Source organism: Schistocerca nitens, chromosome 5 (assembly GCF_023898315.1).
Source record: "Schistocerca nitens isolate TAMUIC-IGC-003100 chromosome 5, iqSchNite1.1, whole genome shotgun sequence".
In the NCBI taxonomy this organism is placed as follows: domain Eukaryota; kingdom Metazoa; phylum Arthropoda; class Insecta; order Orthoptera; family Acrididae; genus Schistocerca; species Schistocerca nitens.
Genome location: NC_064618.1, coordinates 762,865,407 through 762,887,701, shown reverse-complemented (window position 1 = coordinate 762,887,701; position 22,295 = coordinate 762,865,407). Strand labels below are relative to the sequence as shown.

At 40.2% G+C, this 22,295-nt stretch overlaps 1 long non-coding RNA gene across 1 annotated transcript; it reads left to right on the top strand.

Annotated features, from left to right (window-relative positions):
- Positions 1-11,785: 11,785 nt before the first annotated feature.
- Positions 11,786-21,161, top strand: LOC126260175 (uncharacterized). Its single transcript, XR_007546620.1, has 2 exons — positions 11,786-12,074; positions 20,925-21,161. It is a non-coding gene; the product is annotated as an uncharacterized LOC126260175 (long non-coding RNA).
- Positions 21,162-22,295: the final 1,134 nt, after the last annotated feature.

The following is a 22,295-nucleotide window of genomic DNA, read 5'->3' as shown; positions in this document are numbered from 1 at the left end:
TCTGCAAAAAGCCATCTACAAATTTTCGCAGATGAACGTGTAGGAGCCCGTGTGTTACGACAGGCTTTCTGTTATTAATGTGGGCTGTATGACACCCTTTGAATGTTTCATTAAGAAGCAATGTCTTTCCTGACAGCAACCATGTGGGCTGCATTCTAAACTATTAGACATACATTGATTAAATGACGCAAATTTCCCTGCCATTACTATGGGAATTCAGGGCAAATGGTGGCGCCGATACTGGTCATCTCACTATGTACGTATTTGTAGCATTGTGATAAACCTCATACATACTGTATTTACGAATATCTTTGGTTGAGAATCTTGGAAAACGGTAAAACTGCAATGCTTCAAGAATTTTGCTATGGTGTTGAAACCTGGTCAGTCATTTGGGCTCACCTCTCTTTCATCTAACTAATCATAGTTATCGTGACAAAAAATAAAAACACCTAATCTGTCCTTATGATTTTATTTTATTTTGTCGCTACCAGTTTCGACGCTACATTGCGTCATCTTCAGGCTGTTTTGATGCGGTACAGGTTGATACGATCCCCATGCATAACCCGTCAGTTGCCAGCATTACTGGATTCGCAGATAATGTGTCAGCACTACAACCATCAACTGACAAAAAAAAAAAAAATCACAGTTATGGACAGTATGCGGATTAGGACACTCATGTTGCATTAACGAGACATGGTGACCAATTAAATGAAGAGTGTGAAGGACTGGCATGGATTAGGATCGGTATTGGTTGTTATGTAGTTTCTCATGTCATGTTCCAAGGTGAAGGAACTGAGCTCATGTTGGGAAACGTCTTCCTCATGGCCAGCTAAGGCTGCTGTTGAGCGCAGTGGCTACCACTGGCGTACATAGAAAATTATCCTGTTTATGGCAAGAAATTTAGAAAATACGAAGGACTGAGCTCAGGTATGCTGGATAACAGGCGAAAAGACTCGGTCACTGCTTCCCCCTGTGGGTGTAACAGTGCTGGACAGGCCATAACAACAGAGGTAGATTTGTGTTCCTCAGGGACAGGCACTTAACGGGACATGAAGCACTTCACTGCAGAGGTGGGTGCTAGAAATTTTATGGCTCCTTCGCGGGATCACGTTGGCACAGGGTGCTATTAATTGATCCCAACAGAGGAGAGAGCATGCCTCAGCTTTCACAGATAGGCCTGACACTGTTTTCCTCGTGAGCCTTCTAAAAGCCGTTTTGGACTGTGGAAAAAAACTTTTCTCATCAATTACCATAATGGGTTAGCCTAGCTATACATCCGCTGCTCAGGCATCTCAAGAATTCTTCCATTTTTCGTGGGACGTGCTGGTATCTATGCCAGTATTCCCGTGCGAAGAGAAAAGTGATGTAAGAGAGCTGATTGTGACATCAAGGTATGTACCGGAGGGTGCGTGTTTGATTTCACAGTAGAGAGATGTTTGGTCCAAAAGCATCTGCCCATCTGTCGAAGGCAGGTAGTATGGAGTATTAAAAAAGGCCCTATTGGCGGAAAAAAACCGTTCACAGCTTTTCATTTGTGCATTGTGCTTTTTGAAGCTCCTCCAAGTGGAACATACGGTTCTGAAAGGCACCTAAGACTGCAACATTTTGAATGTTGTGAGGAGAGAGTGTGGATTCCGATTAGACTGCCAGAGAGGAGTCATCATCAGCCTGCCGGACTTGTAAGTCTTGTCTAGCAGCCATGAGGCCCCCCATATACTCAGGGTTAGATGCAAAGCAGCTCTAGTCAGTTTTTGGTTTGTTGCTGTGAGGTAAATCAGAACGAACTTTCTGACAAAGAGCACGGTTTGTGAAGCATTGTAGTTTTGTGTCTTGTGTCTGCTATGGAGATGCATCTTCGGGTCCTGTATCAAGCAAATGCAGGTTATGATACATCGATCAAGTCCCCACAGAGGCACATAGTTGTCTGCATTGCAGATTCATTATGGTGCCTGGTAAATATTGTGCTCCTCTTGTCTGATAAGAATATTGGAGGTGAACTGCTCACCGTGTACGGCGTTTGCCCCCGTGAACAGCAGCAGACGTAGCTCGAGCATTAGCATGTAGTTCGCCATTCACAGTTTCTGTCAACTGAGTGAATTATAGTCAGATTGCATTATCCTCATTTCAAGTGGGAAGGGTAGTGTCGGACTCCACCCACTGCAGCACTATTCATCATCTTTCTAATTAAGTGTAATTATGTTCATTCTTGTGTTTCTCTCATAATAAATCTGTATAGACACATCTAAGATTTTTAATTTCAGTAAAAGCCATTCCATGGATGTTGTGTATTGACTCTTAGTAGCCTCTTACATCATAAATTTTGTCGTTATTTACCGAGACTTTGTGGAATATGTCCTGTTGTCATTATTTCTTTTAATAGGAGATTGGGTTCGTTTTAACACGTACACTATGACTGCACACACGCTAGTAACTTAGGGATGACTTAGCAAGGACTTATTTATTTATTGGCGTTTCTTTAGCATGTGACGTCTTTACAGGGACGTATTTGTTATTAATTTTTGCACTGGTGTAATTTGTTAACATCACATTCTGACCGAGACGAAAAAACCGGTAAAAATTTCAGCAAGTTAACTCAAAATAGCAATTAATTATGAGATTACTTACATGTTTTCTTATTCTGCTTGTGGCTGTTCCTCTCACTACAGAGCACGTACTTCAAATGGTGCGCAATAGCCCATATTTCCTAAATGATTAAGGGTATTTAGGTGCTTTTGGGGGGCAGGCCACATTGTGACTAGCTGAGAGCATCATGACATTGACATTAAATGACACTGTGAAAGGTCTCTGTTGGATTCCTTTCATGTTAATTTCTTAAATCTGTTGTCATTTACGGCATACATTCCACATCTAAATTTACTATGGTGTTTCTGACTATCTGGGAGGAGACAGCAGTGGAACGTCTTACTTTTACACATAATCAAGAATGATCTGTCACACTACTACACTTTAAAACACAGTTTGTATGTAATTCTCGTCACACAGTCTCATACGGAACCTACATCCGCTTTCTTTTATATACTGTATATGATAAGATACTATCATCCCCCTTCCCTTCTGTGTGAAACAATGAATGAGCAAATGTATTTCTAGTTGCATGCTTGATGGTAGCAGACAAGCCTGTCTGCTAGAGAACAGTAGGACCAACGTCGGAACAGGTAGCTACGCTTTCTAAAAGCAGAGAGGTTTCTATTCTTAGTATGGTCCTGTCCGTCCCTTGTCATGTTGGTATAGGAAGCTGCCTCTCTGGTCACTTCCGTTTGTATATGTGAAGCACCCTCACGTAGAGGCCCACGCCAGTCTGTCCGCGGCGAGCATCTGAAGTGGTAAGATTTCCGGCTAAGCGCGTCTCTGCGAAGTCCGTAGGACAATGGGTTTCTTAAGTTCAGCCTAACTGAAAATTTGATCACCTTTACTTCAGGTTTAGATCTACAATATCTTATGTTATCTCAAATTGCAACACAGTGTAATTCGAGTGTAAAGTTCAGGATATCTTCCAGTAGTTGCTTTGTCACTACTTTGTGAATAAAGTGGAACCATATGTTGAGGATCCGTAACTCTAAGAACATCTATTTTAAATACGAATGTGTGTGAGTTTATAACGTCTCGTCTTGACAATATTTTTCAATATGGAAACTTTTCTTTATGTTCAACCCACGTGGGGTGCACTTTGTGAGACCAGTACCACGTGCTTATACAATTGTTTGACCCATCTGGTTAATAGTAAGATGATAGTAACCAGTTCGAGGTTTTTCTTTTGTAAATTGTGTTTCGATGTAATTTATTTTAATCATCAAAATTATTGTGGAGTTACACTCTTTGTGTAAACCAAGTTGACCACGTGTAGCATGTGGTGTAATCATCAAAGTAGCCCTCAGCTATTCTTTTCGGGAAGATTTGACAGAGAGTTAGTATGAATTTAGTATACCAGTGTGTGGTAATTTCATGACGGGCAGGATTGCGCTACGAACGTAACTTCTTTGGGTGAAAATTGAATCGGTTGGTTGTGGTTCATTTCCTCTTGCATATGTTTCAACGTTCTTCGTGTGTTATTTTACGAATGCTGTGTTGTATGCAGTCTCCCAATCTTGGCTCCATATTTGATGTGTTCCGTAAGTTTGCAAACTCACATTTTCACAATCCTAAATAAGGCACCAGTTTAGTTATGAATCAAGCTTAATGTGCTGAAAATTTAACGGAACAATGATCAATGTTAAAATAAATGTCTAAATATAAACAGATTTATTTCTTTATCACCGACTGTCATAAGATGACTATTAAAAGATTATAATTAATGTTAGTCTGGTTGGCAATTTGGTAAACTAGACTGGATACCTGGTGAAACAGCTGCTCAGTAATGCAAGGTTAACTTCCCCAGATGGCTCACAGCTTTTAACCCGCTTTTATTGTCTTCAATATCAGCACCGCTTTCAGAACAAATTAATGCATCAATATTACAACTGACGTGACGTGATGTTGATGTGATGTCGAGAGCAATGGGAAGAAGCTCACTTATGTGCAATAATGAAATTAATTTGTTATTATTATTATTTTTAACAAACATTCACACTCTGCCCTCTTACTATGGATCTCAGACGAAGTAGGCAAAACTCATGTAACTGGATTACTAACAATAATAGTGAAATTAATTTATTATGATTTATTTATGACATCCTGAACCCAAACAAACCTCAAAGCTCTCCACAGGGCTCAGGAAACAAGACTGCTATTGCCCAATCAATTGCTCAGTTTATAAGGAATGAGGAGGGGGAGAGGGGATTCGAATCTTATTGGTCCAGGGAGGTGGGGATGAGTCAAGTGTGTGTGTGCGGGATGGTGATTGCCTATGGGTAAGGGAATGGGATGGGTGGGGGGGGCGGGGGGGAGGTGGCCTTGTGTATGGCTCGCACAATTGCCTCAGATTCGCAGGCTGGTTGATAGAGGAAGAGGTGACCTTTAATATAAATTCGCTAACGTGTAATCTGATACCTGATGTGTAACATCACACTCAAGGTCAAAGTCATCTCATACTGGTGCAGAATATCTGCTACAATGGCCTGTTGTAAAATTTATTATTCTCTATATAAATTCACTGTGTAAAAGACAAACTTGTGCGATGCCACATGAGAAGAGCGCGTTTCGAGTTTCCCATGAGCAGTTTTCTCTATACCCTGAATTTCTGACTGACTTTGGAAAGTCGTCTTGTGACGCACCATGTCTGAACATGAGCTATTCTTTCTTGCAGCCACTGCTCACAGTTATTTTTACAAGGGATCAGCAGTATATTATGATTAAGAGAAGAGGTGTGTTACCTGCAGTTTCTGTGTATTGTCTGATAGTGTTTTAATTGGCCCTGTGGCCTTGTGCAGTTGAAGTGATTTCAGCTCTTTCTCAGCGATTCCCACACTAATGCCTTTCTCATAAATTTTTGGAGTACTGTGAGAATTATGCTTCATCTATATCTATGTCCACACTCTGCAAGCAATTGTGAAGTGGTTGCCAGGAAGAACTTCCTACACTAAAACACATTATTGCCCATTGGATTTGTGCGTGGACTGCAACAAGAATGACTCCTTAAATCTCTCTGTTCATGCTTCAGTATAATTAAGCTGAGGTAGTACTCCTGGATTTCCCTTCGTAACATAATATTTGAAAATGTATTTAAGGGGCTCCGGAAAGGCTCAAAATCATGAAAAGTTCAATTTTTACTTTTTTGCGTTTTCTGAATCTGCAGACTATTACCTTTTAATAGATATATAATTTATTCAATTCCGAAGACTACAACTATTTTTAAATTTTTTTTGAAATGTGTTCCACATGGGCGTGACCCACTGTGGCGCTGTTAAACTGCTGTCAAATGGTGTTTTTATTAACGTCCGTGTTCATCAGGTACATTTTAGTGATGTGAGATAAAGTATGTATTGTGGCTAACCTGTAATGGTTCAATATATATCGCTGGTGTGATTGTCGATTGTTTCATGTTTATTTACTCTGTCGTTATCTCGAAAATATTCGTAATTAATTCTGTTTCTTGAGTCTCTGTTTTGTTGAAGTATAATAATGAGTAAAAGTAAAGTTATTAGAAATCCTCTGAAGGCTTTTAAGAAAAGGAGAAATGTTGGAAAGCCAAAGGTATGTGTTATTACTGTAAAAAATAAAGACGATGAAAATCCTCAACATAGCTTGTGTCCCAAAGAAGAAGACAGTTGGTGTAAATATAACAAAGGATTGCTAACTGGTGAAGTGTACACTCATAAGCATAGTCTGCCTCATGCAATAATGGAGGTGATAAAACCTATTTTCAGAGACTTAGCAGCACCTGAACTGTTGAAAAGTGTATTCACGGAAAAGCTCAAAACCCCAATGAAAGTGTAAATAGTGTTATATGGTCTAGAATCCCCAAGACTGTATTTGTTGGAATAGAAACACTTCACTTTGGTGTGTATGATGCTGTTGCGACTTTCAATGATGGCAACATTGTAAGGTGCAAGGTATTTAGAAATATGGGAATGAAGATAGGTTCTAACATGGTACGAGCGATGCTTGCTTTAGACAAGGAACGCCTTCGGGCTGCAGACAGGGCTGTAAAGAGTCTAGAAATACAAGCAAGAGTAAACAGGAGGAGGAACAAGAGGAAGCTGGAGGAGGAGTTTGTAGAGGATGAAGATAATCCATCCTATGGACCTGGAATGCACTAAAAAGTTAATCCAATCTTTGTCGCTCGATTCCCAAAACTTTTATTTTCTCATACTAATTACATGTTTTCTAAGGATCTTCCAAACATATTTGTTTCAAACTTTCAGTAAATGCTACACAGTACCTTCAACATAATTTGACACAGCCTTTTTCCAAAAAACTGTATATTTTTGAATATACAAATAAAAAATTGCAAAAAAATGTTGTGAATTTTCATTACAATTGAAAAAAAATCATCTTTAATAACTGAACTAAAATTTTGTAAAATCCCTGTGTTAAGTAGTAGCCCATATTCCAATAGATAATCTGTAAAAAGTTCAACTTCCTACCTCAAATACTTTGTGAGGAAAGATGTAATTTATAAGCGTTATTTTAACATTGCAAGTATAGGGCGTTCCGGAGCCCCTTAAGCGTTTTTGCTCTTTGCTTTTTCACATACAGTTTTGCTTCGAGTTAATTAAATGAAACAACAAGTTTACTGTTACCATTCACAGTGACTGGTGACAGTAAACTTGTCGTTTCACTCAGTACAAATAACAGCCACAGTAAAGCCTAACCAAAAATGTTCACATTTTCAGTTTGCTTCGTATGTTATCAAAATATAGATACTTTTGATATGGATAGGTGAACAGGCTAACCAAAATAGCCTTGCTGCGCTGATACTGCGAATGGCTGAAAGCAAGAGGAAACTACAGCCGTAATTTTTCCCGAAGGCATGCAGCTTTAATGTATGATTAAATACTGATGGCGTCTTTTTGGGTAAAACATACCGGAGGTAAAATATTCCCTTATTCAGATCTCCGGGCGGGGATTACTCAGGGGGATGTCACTACCAGGAGAAAGAAAGCTGGCGTTCTATGGATCGGAGCGTGGAATGTCAGATCCCTTAATCGGGCAGGTAGGTTAGAAAATTTAAAAAGGGAAATGGATAGGTTAAACTTAGATATAGTGGGAATTAGTGAAGTTCGGTGGCAGGAGGAACAAGACTTTTGGTCAGGTGAATACAGGGTTATAAAGACAAAATCAAATAGGGGTAACACAGGAAGAGGTTTAATAATGAATAAAAAAATAGGAGCGCGGATAAGCTACTACAAACAGCACAGTGAACACATTATTATGGCCAAGATAGATACGAAGCCCACGTCTACCACAGTAGTACAAGTTTATATGCCAACTAGCTCCGCAGATGACGAAGAGATTGATGAAATGTGTGATGAGATAAAAGAAATTATTCAGATAGTGAAAGGAGACGAAAATTTAATAGTCATGAGGAACTGGAATTCGACAGTAGGAAAAGGAAGAGAAGGGAACGTAGTAGGTCAATAAGGAATGAGGGTAAGGAATGAAAGAGGAAGCCGCCTGGTAGAATTTCGCACAGAGCATAACTTAATCATGGGTAACAATTGGTTCAAGAATCGTGAAAGCAGGATGTACATATGTAAGAGGCCTGGAGATACTGGAAAGTTTCAGATAGATTACATAATGGTAAGACAGAGATTTAGGAACCAGGTTGTAAATTCTAAGACATTTCCAGGGGCAGATGTGGACTCTGACAACAATCTATTAGTTATGAACTGTAGATTAAAACTGAAGAAACTGCAAAAGGATGGAAATTTAAGTTGATAGGACCTGGATGAACTGAAAGAACCAGAGATTGTACAGAGTTTCAGGGAGAGCGTAAGGGAACAATTGACGGAATGGGGGAAAGAAATACAGTAGAAGAAGAATGGGTAGCTTTGAGGGATGAAATAGTGAAGGCAGCAGAGGATCAAATAGATAAAAAGACGAGGGCTAGTAGAAACCCTTGGGTAACAGAAGAAATATTGAATTTAATTGATGAAAGGAGAAAATATAAAAATGCAGTAAATGAAGCAGGCAAAAAGGAATACAAACGTCTCAAAAATGAGATCGACAGGAAGTGCAAAATGGCTAAGCAGGCATGGCTAGAGGACAAATGTAAGGATGTAGAGGCTTATCTTACTAGGGGTAAGATAGATACTGCCTACAGGAAAATTAAAGAGACCTTTGGAGAGAAGAGAACCACTTGTATGAATATCAAGAGCTCAGATGGAAACCCAGTTCTAAGCAAAGAAGGGAAAGCAGAAAGATGGTAGGAGTATATAAGAGGGTCTATACAAGGGCGATGTACTTGAGTACCTGAGGTCAATATTATGGAAATGGAGGAGCATGTAGATGAAGATGAAATGGGAGATATGATACTGCGTGAACAGTTCAACAGAGCACTGAAAGGTCTACGTCGAGACAAGGCCCCGGGAATAGACAACATACCATTAGAACTACTGATAGCCTTGGGAGAGCCAGCCCTGACAAAACCATCTGATGAGCAAGATATATGGGACAGGCGAAATACCCTCTCAGTTCCAATCTTAAGGATAGAAGGTGTGTCCAGAAGTGAAAATTACCGAACCATCTGTTTAATAAGTGATGGCTGCAAAATACTAACGCGAATTCTTTACAGACGAATGGAAAAACTGGTAGAAGCGGACCTCGGAGAAGATCAGTTTGGATTCCGTAGAAATGTTGGAACACGTGAGGCAATACTCACCCTATGACTTATCTTAGAAGATAGATTAAGGAAAGGCAAACCTACGTTTCTAGCGTTTGTGCACTTAGAGAAAGCTTTTGACAATGTTGAGTGGAATACTCTCTTTCAAATTGTGAAGGTGGCAGGAGTAAAATACAGGATGCGAAAGGCTATTTACAATTTGTACAGAAACCAGACGTCAGTTATAAGAGTCGAGGGGCATGAAAGGGAAGCAATGGTTGGGAAGGGAGTGAGACAGGGCTGTAGCCTATCCCTGATGTTATTCAATCTGTATACTGAGCAAGCAGTAAAGGAAACAACAAAAAATTCGGACTAGGAATTAAAATCCATGGAGAAGAAATAAAAACTTTGAGGTTCGCCGACGACATTGTAATTCTGTCAGAGACAGCAAAGGACCTGGAAGAGCAGTTGAACGGAATGGACAGTGTCTTGAAAGGAGGATATAAGATGGACATCAAGAAAAGCAAAACCAGGATAATGGAATGTAGTCGAATTAAGTGTGTGATCTGATGGGATTGGATTAGGAAATGAGACACCTTAAGTAGTGAATGAGTTTTGCTATTTGGGGAGCCAAATAACTGATGATGGTCGAAGTAGAGAGGATATAAAATGTAGACTGGCGATGACAAGGAAAGCGTTCCTGAAGAAGAGAAATTTGTTAACATCGAGTATAGATTTAAATGTCAGGAAGTCGTTTCTGAACGTATTTGTATGGAGTGTAGCCGTGTGTGGAAGTGAAACGTGGATGATAAATAGTTTAGACAAGAAGAGAATAGAATCGTTCGAAATGTGGTGCTACAGAAGAATGCTGAAGATTTGATGGGTAGGTCACATAACTAATGAGGAAGTATTGAACATAACTGGGGAGAAGATAAATTTGTGGCACAACTTGACTAGAAGAAGGGATCGGTTTGTAGGACATGTTCTGAGGCATCAAGGAATCACCAATTTAGTATTGGAGGGCAGCGTGGAGGGTAAAAATTGCAGAGGGAGACCAAGAGGTAAATACATTAAGCAGATTCAGAAGGATGTAGGCTGCAGTAGGTACTTGGAGATGAAGAAGCTTGCACAGGATAGATTAGTATGGAGAGCTGCATCAAACCAGTCTCTGGAATGAAGACCATAACAACAGGTGGAGAGTAAAATTTGGAAACTACAAGAATAGATCAGTGGTTAGGGAGAACAGGTAATGATGATATTATATAAGTCACCGAAACAAATATCGTGTATCTCATCTTCAGACAATCTTGTAAGCATAGATTTCATTCAACAAAACATACATTGTCTATGAGAACCTGCTATAAAGTACAATAAATGATTCCGTATGCTGTATAGTAACTAAAAGAAAATATTTTTAGCTACTGGACAAAAACCTAGGTCCAATTTGTAATAGATTAAGGATAAGCATTTACAACAGTACCAAAGCAAATCAGCGAGAGATTTCGTGTTGAGAATGCTTTAGCGAATCATGTAACTATATTTAACCGAATCACTGACGTTTTGTCAGACATTATCTTACCTTCAGTGATGCTTCGGATTGAAGTGTTAGAGAGCTGTAGCGCCACATTAGGCCTATATGAATACGGGTACAGATTTTCAGATACTTCGTCTTAAGAAGGAACAGTTAGCATGCTGCTGCAGCTGTCGCGTCATCAGTCACAAATAAGAGTCACACTACGGAACAGCTAAGTAAACAGCATAATAGTGATAATAGGAAACGCAAAGGGCACATGTGTGACTGAAAGAACATGGCAGCTATCACATACACAATCACACATCTTGCAGCAAGTGCAGGAGCAAGACCTGACCTGCTCGTAATAGTACAAGTGCTGTCAGACCCTTCAAATCTGCAATAAGATGAACTTGGAAACTGCACACCGTTGGACATGGTGAATTGTTACTTCAGTGTTCGAAAAGGTATAATGAAATTCCAACCAAAGCAAACGGGGGATTTTAATTATACAGAATAGTTGATGTTACGCGGAGGCCTCAGTCTCCAGTTTGTATGGTGAGAGGGCACAATTGCTTTGCGGTGACTGTAATCAAGTTGTCTTTGGCTGTGGAACGACATGGGGCTTCTGGTACTTGTATCCAGTCGTAGTCTTCCCATACCGAGGCATCAGCCTTCCTTTGTAACGTTGCTGAAATGTCACTGACAGCAGGAGTCTGAAACACGCCGAAAATCTGAGAGGATTCATTAAATAATCTGACGACGCGGGACTGAGGGAGTGTTTACTGCTGAGCATGTTAATACATCCGACACATGTTAGTTACATTCGTTTCAAGCTAAGACGACGTGTCTTTCTCGCATTAAGGCCATTCCACACTGCACGTGGTGTGCGTGTCCGGACGTACGCTAGCTGCTTTTAAAAATATCGCTTCCCTTGTTATCAAATGAGACCGTTGACACTGCAGGGCCATGGCCACGCGCTACGCCAGCTATACTGGACACGCGTGGCTTCCGTTCGCTCCCTGAGCGATCTTTTTAAACGTGGCGGACACGTCTTCAGTCCGCGCATGCGCAGAGCTGGGTTAGACCTCGTGCAAGCCAAGCCTCGTGCACTACACAGCGCGCCATCATTGTTGTCTGAGCTGTTGTGTTTATTGTGGATCATTTGCAAGTAACAGGTGTGAGATTGTGCTTTCAGTAACTTTCGTGGGTTCAAGATGGAGCAATTGATTGAAGAAGTACGTACTCATCCAGTGATTTGGAACTTTACATTAGAAGTCTACAGAGACGTGACATCGAAGGAAAAAGCATGGGATGAAATTGCCGAATCATTATCAAAAGACAGTAAGTACATGCATATTCTGCAGTAATATTATTAAATATCTTATAAATAAATTTGTATAATATTTTATTAAAACGCGCAAAATTGTTAAATGTAGTGTCCAGTCACCATAATTTTCACCATATTTTTAATTTTATTATTACATTTTGAAAGAAACCAATATTTCAATAAACTGAAATAATCAGAAGAAAATTTTAAGATCAGCTACTGTTATATTCTGTTCAAATAATAGCGGAGAAAATGCAGTAATTATAAATAAAATGCAGTATTAACATTCAGTGCTCTTGTGTTTACAGAGAGTGAATACCCATAACAGGGAACTGAAATATCCAGTGTTTTCATAAAATAATGGTGCATTTTTGAAATAAAATAACAAACAAACCAAAAAAGGTACACCCAAAATATTTGGTTTATTGAAATCCCGACAGAAAACAGTTAAACTCCCTCTTAAATGAACCAGATTGCAAATTTGTTGTGAGTGAATTATCTTTTTCAGCTATTTCTATGTGAACAGGATATTTAAATTACCTTTGCCATGGAAAATTGCAATCTGTTTCTTTTAAGAGCAATAATGAGGCAGTATCCTCAGTAACAGGAGTCATGTTGCACCATATGTGCGATGAACTAGACCGTCATTTTGATATTTACACAGCTGTAAATGTTGTTGTTGTTGTTGTGGTCTTCAGTCCTGAGACTGGTTTGATGCAGCTCTCCATGCTACTCTATCCTGTGCAAGCTTCTTCATCTCCCAGTACCTACTGCAACCTACATCCTTCTGAATCTGCTTAGTGTATTCATCTGTTGGTCTCCCCCTACGATTTTTACCCTCCACGCAGCCCTCCAATACTAAATTGGTGATCCCTTGATGCCTCAGAACATGTCCTACCAATCGATCCCTTCTTCTGTTCAAGTTGTGCCACAAATTCCTCTTCTCCCCAATCCTATTCAGTACCTCCTCATTAGTTATGTGATCTACCCATATAATCTTCAACATTCTTCTGTAGCACCAAATTTCGAAAGCTTCTATTCTCTTCTTGTCCAAACTATTTACCGTCCATGTTTCACTTTCATACATGGCTACACTCCATACAAATACTTTCAGAAATGACTTCCTGACACTTAAATCTATACTCGATGTTAACAAATTTCTCTTCTTCAGAAACGCTTTCCTTGCCATTGCCAGTCTACATTTTATATCCTCTCTACTTCGACCATCATCAGTTATTTTGCTCCCCAAATAGCAAAACTCCTTTACTACTTTAAGTGTGTCATTTCCTAATCTAATACCCTCAACATCACCCGACTTAATTCGACTACATTCCATTATCATCGTTTTGCTTTTGTTGATGTTCATCTTATATCCTCCTTTCAAGACACTGTCCATTCCGTTCAACTGCTCTTCCAAGTCCTTTGCTGTCTCTGACAGAATTACAATGTCATCGGCGAACCTCAAAGTTTTTATTTCTTCTCCATGGATTTTAATACCTACTCCGAATTTTTCTTTTGTTTCCTTTACTGCTTGCTCAATATACAGATTGAATAACATCGGGGAAAGGCTACAACCCTGTCTTACTCCCTTCCCAACCACTGCTTCCCTTTCATGTCCCTCGACTCTTATAACTGCCATCTGGTTTCTGTACAAATTATAAATAGCCTTTCGCTCCCTGTATTTTACCCCTGCCACCTTCAGAATTTGAAAGAGAGTATTCCAGTTAACATTGTCAAAAGCTTTCTCTAAGTCTACAAATGCTAGAAACGTAGGTTTGCCTTTCCTTAATCTTTCTTCTAAGATAAGTCGTAAGGTCAGTATTGCCTCACGTGTTCCAGTATTTCTACGGAATCCAAACTGATTTTCCCCGAGGTCGGCTTCTACTAGTTTTTCCATTCGTTTGTAAGGAATTCGCGTTAGTTTTTTGCAGCCGTGGCTTATTAAACTGATAGTTCGGTAATTTTCACATCTGTCAACACCTGCTTTCTTTGGGATTGGAATTATTATATTCTTCTTGAAGTCTGAGGTTATTTCGCCTGTTTCATACATCTTTCTCACCAGATGGTAGAGTTTTGTCAGGACTGGCTATCCCGAGGCCGCCAGTAGTTTCAATGGAATGTTGTCTACTCCGGGGGCCTTGTTTCGATTCAGGTCTTTCAGTGCTCTGTCAAACTCTTCACGCAGTATCGTATCTCCCATTTCATCTTCATCTACATCCTCTTCCATTTCCATAATATTGTCCTCAAGTACATCGGCCTTGTATAGACCCTCTATATACTCCTTCCACCTTTCTGCCTTCCCTTCTTTGCTTAGAACTGGGTTTCCATCTGAGCTCTTGATATTCATACAAGTGGTTCTCTTATCTCCAAAGGTCTCTTTAATTTTCCTGTAGGCAGTATCTATCTTACCCCTAGTAAGGTAAGCCTCTACATCCTTACATTTGTCCTCTAGCCATGCCTGCTTAGCCATTTTGCACTTCCTGTCGATCTCGTTTTTGAGACGTTTGTATTCCTTTTTGCCTGCTTCATTTACTGCATTTTTATATTTTCTCCTTTCATCAATTAAATTCAATATTTCTTCTGTTACCCAAGGATTTCTACTAGCCCTCGTCTTTTTACCTATTTGATCCTCTGCTGCCTTCACTACTTCATCCCTCAAAGCTTCCCATTCTTCTTCTACTGTATTTCTTTCCCCCATTCCTGTCAATTGTTCCCTTATGCTCTCCCTGAAACTCTGTACAACCTCTGGTTCTTTCAGTTTATCCAGGTCCCATCTCCTTAAATTCCCACCTTTTTGCATTTTCTTCAGTTTTAATCTACAGTTCATAACCAATAGATTGTGGTCAGAGTCCACATCTGCCCCTGGCAATGTCCAACAGTTTAAAACCTGGTTCCTAAATCTTTGTCTTACCATTATATAATCTATCTCATACCTTTTAGTATCTCCAGGGTTCTTCCATGTATACAACCTTCTTTCATGATTCTCAAACCAAGTGTTAGCTATGATTAAGTTGTGCTCTGTGCAAAATTCTACCAGGCGGCTTCCTCTTTCATTTCTTAGCCTCAATCCATATTCACCTACTACGTTTCCTTCTCTCCTTTTCCTACACTCGAATTACAGTCACCCATGACTATTAAATTTTCGTCTCCCTTCACTATCTGAATAATTTCTTTTATTTCATCATACATTTCTTCAATTTCTTCGTCATCTGCAGAGCTAGTTGGCATATAAACTTGTACTAGTGTAGTAGGTTTGGGCTTCGTATCTATCTTGGCCACAATAATGCGTTCACTAAGCTGTTTGTAGTAGCTTACCCGCGTTCCTATTTTCCTATTCATTGTTAAACCTACTCCTGCATTACCCCGATTTAACTTTGTGTTTATAACGCTGCAGTCACCTGACCAGAAGTCTTGTTCCTCCTGCCACCGAACTACACTAATTCCCACTATATCTAACTGTAACCTATCCATTTCCGTTTTCAAATTTTCTAACCTACCTGCCCGATTAAGGGACCTGACATTCCACGCTCCGATCCGTAGAACGCCAGGTTTCTTTCTCCTGTTAACGACATCCTCTTGAGTAGTCCCCGCCCGGAGATCCGAATGGGGGACTATTTTACCTCCGGAATATTTTACCCAAGAGGACGCCATCATCATTTAATCATACAGTAAAGCTGTATGCCCTCGGGAAAAATTACGGCCGTAGTTTCCCCCTGCTTTCAGCCGTTCGCAGTACCAGCACAGCAAGGCCGTTTTGGTTATTGTTACAAGGCCAGATCAGTCAATCATCCCGACTGTTGCCCTTGCAACTTTGAAAAGGCTGCTGCCCCTCTTCAGGAACCACACGTTTGTCTGGCCTCTCAACAGATAGCCCTCCGTTGTGGTTGTACCTACGGTACGGCTATCTGTATCGCTGAGGCACGCAAGCCTCCCCACCAACGGCAAGGTCCATGGTTCATGGGGGGGGGGGGGCACATTGAAATATACTAGTCCTGCAAATACAATTGTATTTCACGAGGATTTCAATAAAATATTTTTTTTGTTGATCTTTTTTGGTTTATTCGTTATTTCATGTGAAAACTCTATCATTATATTATGAAAACCCTATATAATGTTTCTAATGTCCTATGCCCCCCCATGAACCATGGACCTTGCCGTTGGTGGGGAGGCTAGCGTGCCTAAACGATACAGATAGCAGAACCGTAGGTGCAACCACAACGGAGGGGTATCTGTTGAGAAGCCAGACAAACGTGTGGTTCCTGAAGAGGGGCAGCAGCCTCTTCAGTAGTTGCAGGGGCAACAGTCTGCAAGATTGACTGATCTGGCCTTGTAACATTAACCAAAACGGCCTTGCTGTTGTGGTACTGCGAACGGCTGAAAGCAAGTGGAAACTACAGCCGTAATTTTTCCCAAGGGCATGCAGCTTTACTGTATGGTTAAATGATGATGGCGTCCTCTTGGGTAAAATATTCCGGAGATAAAATGGTCCCCCATTCGGATCTCCGGGTGGGGACTACTCAAGAGGACATCGTTATCAGGAGAAAGAAAACTGGCGTTCTACGGATCGGAGCGTGGAATGTCAGATCCCTTAATCGGGCAGGTAGGTTAGAAAATTTAAAAAGGGAAATGGATAAATTAAAGTTAGATATAGTGGGAATTAGTGAAGTTCGGTGGCAAGAGGAACAAGACTTCTGATTAGGTGAATACAGGGTTATAAATACAAAACCATATAGGGGTAATACAGGAGTAGGTTTAATAATGAATAAAAAAATAGGAGTGCGGGTAAGCTACTACAAACAGGATAGTGAACGTATTATAGTGGCCAAGATAGACACGAAGCCCATGCTCACTACAGTAGTACAAGTTTATATGCCAACTAGCTCTGCAGATGACGAAGAAATTGAAGAAATGTATGATGAGATAAAAGAAATTATTCAGGTAGTGAAAGGAGACGAAAATTTAATAGTCATGGGTGACTGGAATTCGACAGTAGGAAAAGGGAGAGAAGGAAACGTGGTAGGTGAATATGGATTGGGGCTAAGAAACGAAAGAGGAAGCCGTCTGTCAGAATTTTGCACAGAGCATAAGTTAATCATAGCTAACACTTGTTTCAAGAATCATAAAAGAATCCTGGAGATACTAAAAGGTGTCAGATAGATTATATAATGGTAAGACAAAGATTTAGGAACCAGGTTTTAAACTGTTGGACATTGCCAGGGGCAGATGTGGACTCTGACCACAATCTATTGGTTATGAACTGTAGATTAAAACTGAAGAAATTGGAAAAAGGTGGGAATGTAAGGAGATGGGACCTGGATAAACTGACTAAACCAGAGGTTGTACAGAGTTTCAGGGAGTGCATAAGGGAACAATTGACAGGAATTGGGGAAAGAAATACAGTAAAAGACGAATGGGTAGCTCTGAGGGATGAAGTAGTGAAGGCAGCAGAGGATCAAGTAGGTAAAATGACGAGGGCTATTAGAAATCCTTGCGTAACAGAAGAAATATTGAATTTAATTGATGAAAGGAGAAAATATAAAAATGCAGTAAATGAAGCAGGCAAAATGAAATAAAAACGCCTCAAAAATGAGATCGACAGGAAGTGCAAAATGGCTAAGCAGGCATGGGTAGAGGACAAATGTAAGGATGTAGAGGCTTTTCTCACTAGGGGTAAGATAGATACTGCCTACAGGAAAATTAAAGAGACCCTTGGAGATAAGAGAACCACTTGTATGAACATCAAGAGCTCAGATGGAAACCCAGTTCTAAGCAGAGAGGGGAAAGCAGAAAGGTGGAAGGAGTATATAGAGGGTCTATACAAGGCCGATGTACATGAGGACATTATTATGGAAATGGAAGAGGATGTAGATGAAGATGAAACGGGAGATACGATACTGCGTGAGGAGTTTGACAGAGCACTGAAAGACCTGAGTCGAAACAAGGCCCCGGGAGTAGACAACATTCCATTAGAACTACTGACGGCCTTGGGAGAGCCAGTCCTGACAAAACTCTACCATATGGTGAGCAAGATGTACGAGACAGGCGAAATACCCTCATACTTCAAGAAGAATATAATAATTCCAATCCCAAAGAAACCAGGTGTTGACAGATGTGAAAATTACCGAACTATCAGTTTAATAAGTCACAGCTGCAAAATACTAACACGAATTATTTACAGACGAATGGAAAAACTGGTAGAAGCCGACCTGGGGGAAGATCAGTTTGGATTCCGCAGAAATGTTGGAACACGTGAGGCAATACTGACCTGACGACTTATCTTAGAAGAGAGATTAAGGAAAGGCAAACCTACGTTTCTAGCATTTGTAGACTTAGAGAAAGCTTTTTACAATGTTGACTGGAATACTCTCTTTCAAATTCTGAAGGTGGCAGGGGTAAAATACAGGGAGCGAAAAGGTATTTACAATTTGTACAGAAACCAGATGGCAGTTATAAGAGTCGAGGGGCATGAAAGGGAAGCAGTGGTTGGGAAGGGAGTGAGACAGGGTTGTAGCCTATCCCAGATGTTATTCAATCTGTATATTGAGCAAGCAGTAAAGGAAACAAAAGAAAAATTTGGAGTAGGTATTAAAATCCATGGAGAAGAAATAAAAACTTTGAGGTTCGCCGATGACATTGTAATTCTGTCAGAGACAGCAAAGGACTTGGAAGAGCAGTTGAATGGAATGGACAGTGTCTTGAAAGGAGGATATGAGATGAACATCAACAAAAGCAAAACAAAGATAATGGAATGTAGTCGAATTAAGTCGGGTGATGCTGAGGGAATTAGATTAGGAAATGAGACACTTAAGGTAGTGAATGAGTTTTGCTATTTGGGGAGCAAAATAACTGATGATGGTCGAAGTAGAGACGATATAAAATGTAGACTGGCAATGGCAAGGAAAGCGTTTCTGAAGAAGAGAAATTTGTTAACCTCGAGTATAGATTTAAGTGTCAGGAAGTCGTTTCTGTAAGTATTTGTATGGAGTGTAGCCATGTATGGAAGTGAAACATGGACAATAAATAGTTTGGACAAGAAGAGAATAGAAGCTTTTGAAATGTGGTGCTACAGAAGAATGTTGAAGATAAGGTGGGTAGATCACGTAACTAATGAGGAGGTATTGAATAGAATTGGGGAGAAGTTTGTGGCACAACTTGACTAGAAGAAGGGATCGGTTTGTAGGACATGTCCTGAGGCATCAAAGGATCACAAATTTAGCATTGGAGGGCAGCGTGGAGGGTAAAAATCGTAGAGGGAGACCAAGAGATGAATACACAAGCAGATTCAGAAGGATGTAGGTTGCAGTAGGTACTGGGAGATGAAGGAGCTTGCACAGGATAGATTAGGATGGAGAGCTGCATCAAACCAGTCTCAAGACTGAAGGCCACAACAACAACAACAACAATGTCCTATGTCTGCTACAATAGCAACTTGAAAGAGAGAGGAATAAAACATACGAAACTTCATGAAAGTAATAAAATTGTTAATCTATAAACATTACATTTAAAAATATGTAGAATAATACAGTATATAATGAAAATATGAAACTAGCCCTTGTAATTTATTGCTTTTACATAAGTTAGTCTTGCCATGGCACTTCGCCCTCCTCAGAATTAAAGTAAGCCACAAACTCATCGCGAATGTTTTTTGCTTCTTTGGAGGTTTGCGATCCAAATCGAGACACAGGCTTCCAGCAATTCTTGTAGGATTCTACGATGGCCTCTGAAGAGGCCATAGGTACTGGGTCGCCTCTGCTTTGAAGGTAGTTGTGCAGGACTGCTGTAGCTTTTATTATTTTGTTTACTGTATCAATGCTACAAGTCAATGGTCGAAAGTACACCCGCCACCTTTGTGCCAGTATACCGAAAGCGTTTTCAGCTACCCTCCTATAATGGCATACCCTGTAATTATACAGACGTTTTTCAGATGTCATACAACCTCCACAATCACAAGAAAATGTTATACAACGACCTACCACAACAATTTCACATACAAAACATGTAAGATATTCAAAAACATGGCATAAACACAGCCTACAAAAAAAATAACACAGTACATAAATACATCCCTAAACTATAATACAGACCAGGCAGATACCAACAATGTGGTATCTATATTTGTGATGACACAAGATGTAAAGAGTAAATCATCGCATGGAACAACTTTAAACAAGAATACTATAGACCCACCTCTATAGGAAAAGCTATGAGCATCATAAATATCAATTTCTTCTCTTTCCAAGAAAACATCCAGATGAACAAAGGACTAAAACGCAACAAATAGTTTTTCAGCGACAAAATAAATATTGGAAACCAGACACTGAACAAAATAACTAAAAAAATGACATAATGTAGGAAAAAACACCTTCCCTTTCCCATCCTTCTCTCTCTGTCGTTCTACCATTCCCCTCCTCATCCATATTTCATTTCACCTCTTGCTTCTCATCATTTTCCTTCAACTCACTCTCAGTGCCACTACTTTGCACTCACTGTTCACACACCTCATTCCACAGTTCACCGTAAAACTCAGATACTGCAGATAGCGTTATATGACTAGACAGGCGGCGACAATAATAACCAAGTCGAAATCTCCCTGTGCAGGAACCATAGCAATTTTGCGAGTGCAGGCCCCGTGGATGCCCCGTGACATATGAGGGTTTGGGTTGATCCTTAATGGGTGCTCAAACTGGAGAAGTTGTTAAGGCGACGCATCGGGTAAAGTGTGAAATCCGGGTTCGGGTTCAGGTCCAGCACAAATTTTCATTTGCAATGGGGTTGTGCAGCTGAAGCCTAATCATATTCGCAATTTCGAATACATTTCTTCCATATTATAATATTTCTTACATAAATACTTCTGTATATTTCAGGTGTGACAGTAACGTTCGCACTGCTATAAGACTCCAGCTACTGGAGAAGAAGAAATTCTCTGAGATAATGCTGCAGCGAGGAAGAAAATCAGGTCTTCGGGGCTACATAAGGATCGCCAAAAATCAGTCTACAGACTGGGCGACACCCGAGTAAAGTTCCAAAGTATCATACACCACGAAAATCTGAAATTACACAGTTGTAAAATGAACATCAATAAAAGTAATGCTTGTTACGCACATTGTTGTCAAGTCAGATCATGTTGAGGGAATTAAATTATGAAATGAGGCACTGTAAGTAGTAAACGAGTTTTGCTATTTGGGAAGCAAAATGACTGACGACGCTCGAAATTAGCACGATATAGAATGTAGACCCACAATAACAGGAAAGGCGTCTCTGAAAAAGAGAAAGTAACTAACATCGCGTATAAGTAGAAAAGTCATGAAGTTGTTTCTGAACATATGAAGTTGAACATGGGCAGTAAACAGATCAGAAAAAAATGAGATAAAAGTTCTGAAATGTGCCACAGAATAATGGTGAAGATTACATGGACACAACAGATAACTAATGAAGAAGTACCATATCGAACTGGAAAGGAAAGAAATTTATGGCACAACTTGAATAAAAGAGGTGGGTTGTTCCAGGCTAGTAGTACGCTATGTTGAATGAGGGCCAACAGTAGCCATAAGTAGACATTACGAAAAATAGCCGCTTAGCTACTCTTGTAAATAGTTTATTTAAGGACTGGTTTCGAGCCGGCCGTGGTGGCCGAGCGGTTCTAGGCGCTTCAGTCTGGAACCGCGCGACCGCTACGGTCGCAGGTTCGAATCCTGTCTCGGGCATGGATGTGTGTGCTGTCCTTAGGTTAGTTAGGTTTAAGTGGTTCTAAGTTCTCGGGGACTGATGATCTCAGCTGTTAAGTCCCATAGTGCTCAGAGCCATTTGAACCATTTTTTGACTGGTTTCGAGGTCTCAAAGCATTATCATCAGGTTAGATATGGTGAATCATACCATTAAAGTTGCAACAATCATGGGACCGAATATTCATTGTCATTCCATGTGAAGCAGCTAGTAACACTGATGGACAACACGTTGTAAAATTTTTTAAAGCATAATATCCGATGATTACAGCAATCCAATAAAATGCTTTTTTAGCGATCTTTGCTTGCGAAGTTTTATTCACTTAGCATACACTCACGGAAAATCGCCCCATACTGACCATGTCAGGAATATGTAACAGTTTAGTGACTGAAACTTCCTGGCAGATTAAAACTGTGTGCCGGACCGAGACTCAAAACTTGGGACCTTTGCCTTTCGCGGGCAAGTGCTCTACCAACTGAGCCACCCAAGCACGACTCACGCCCCGTCCTCAC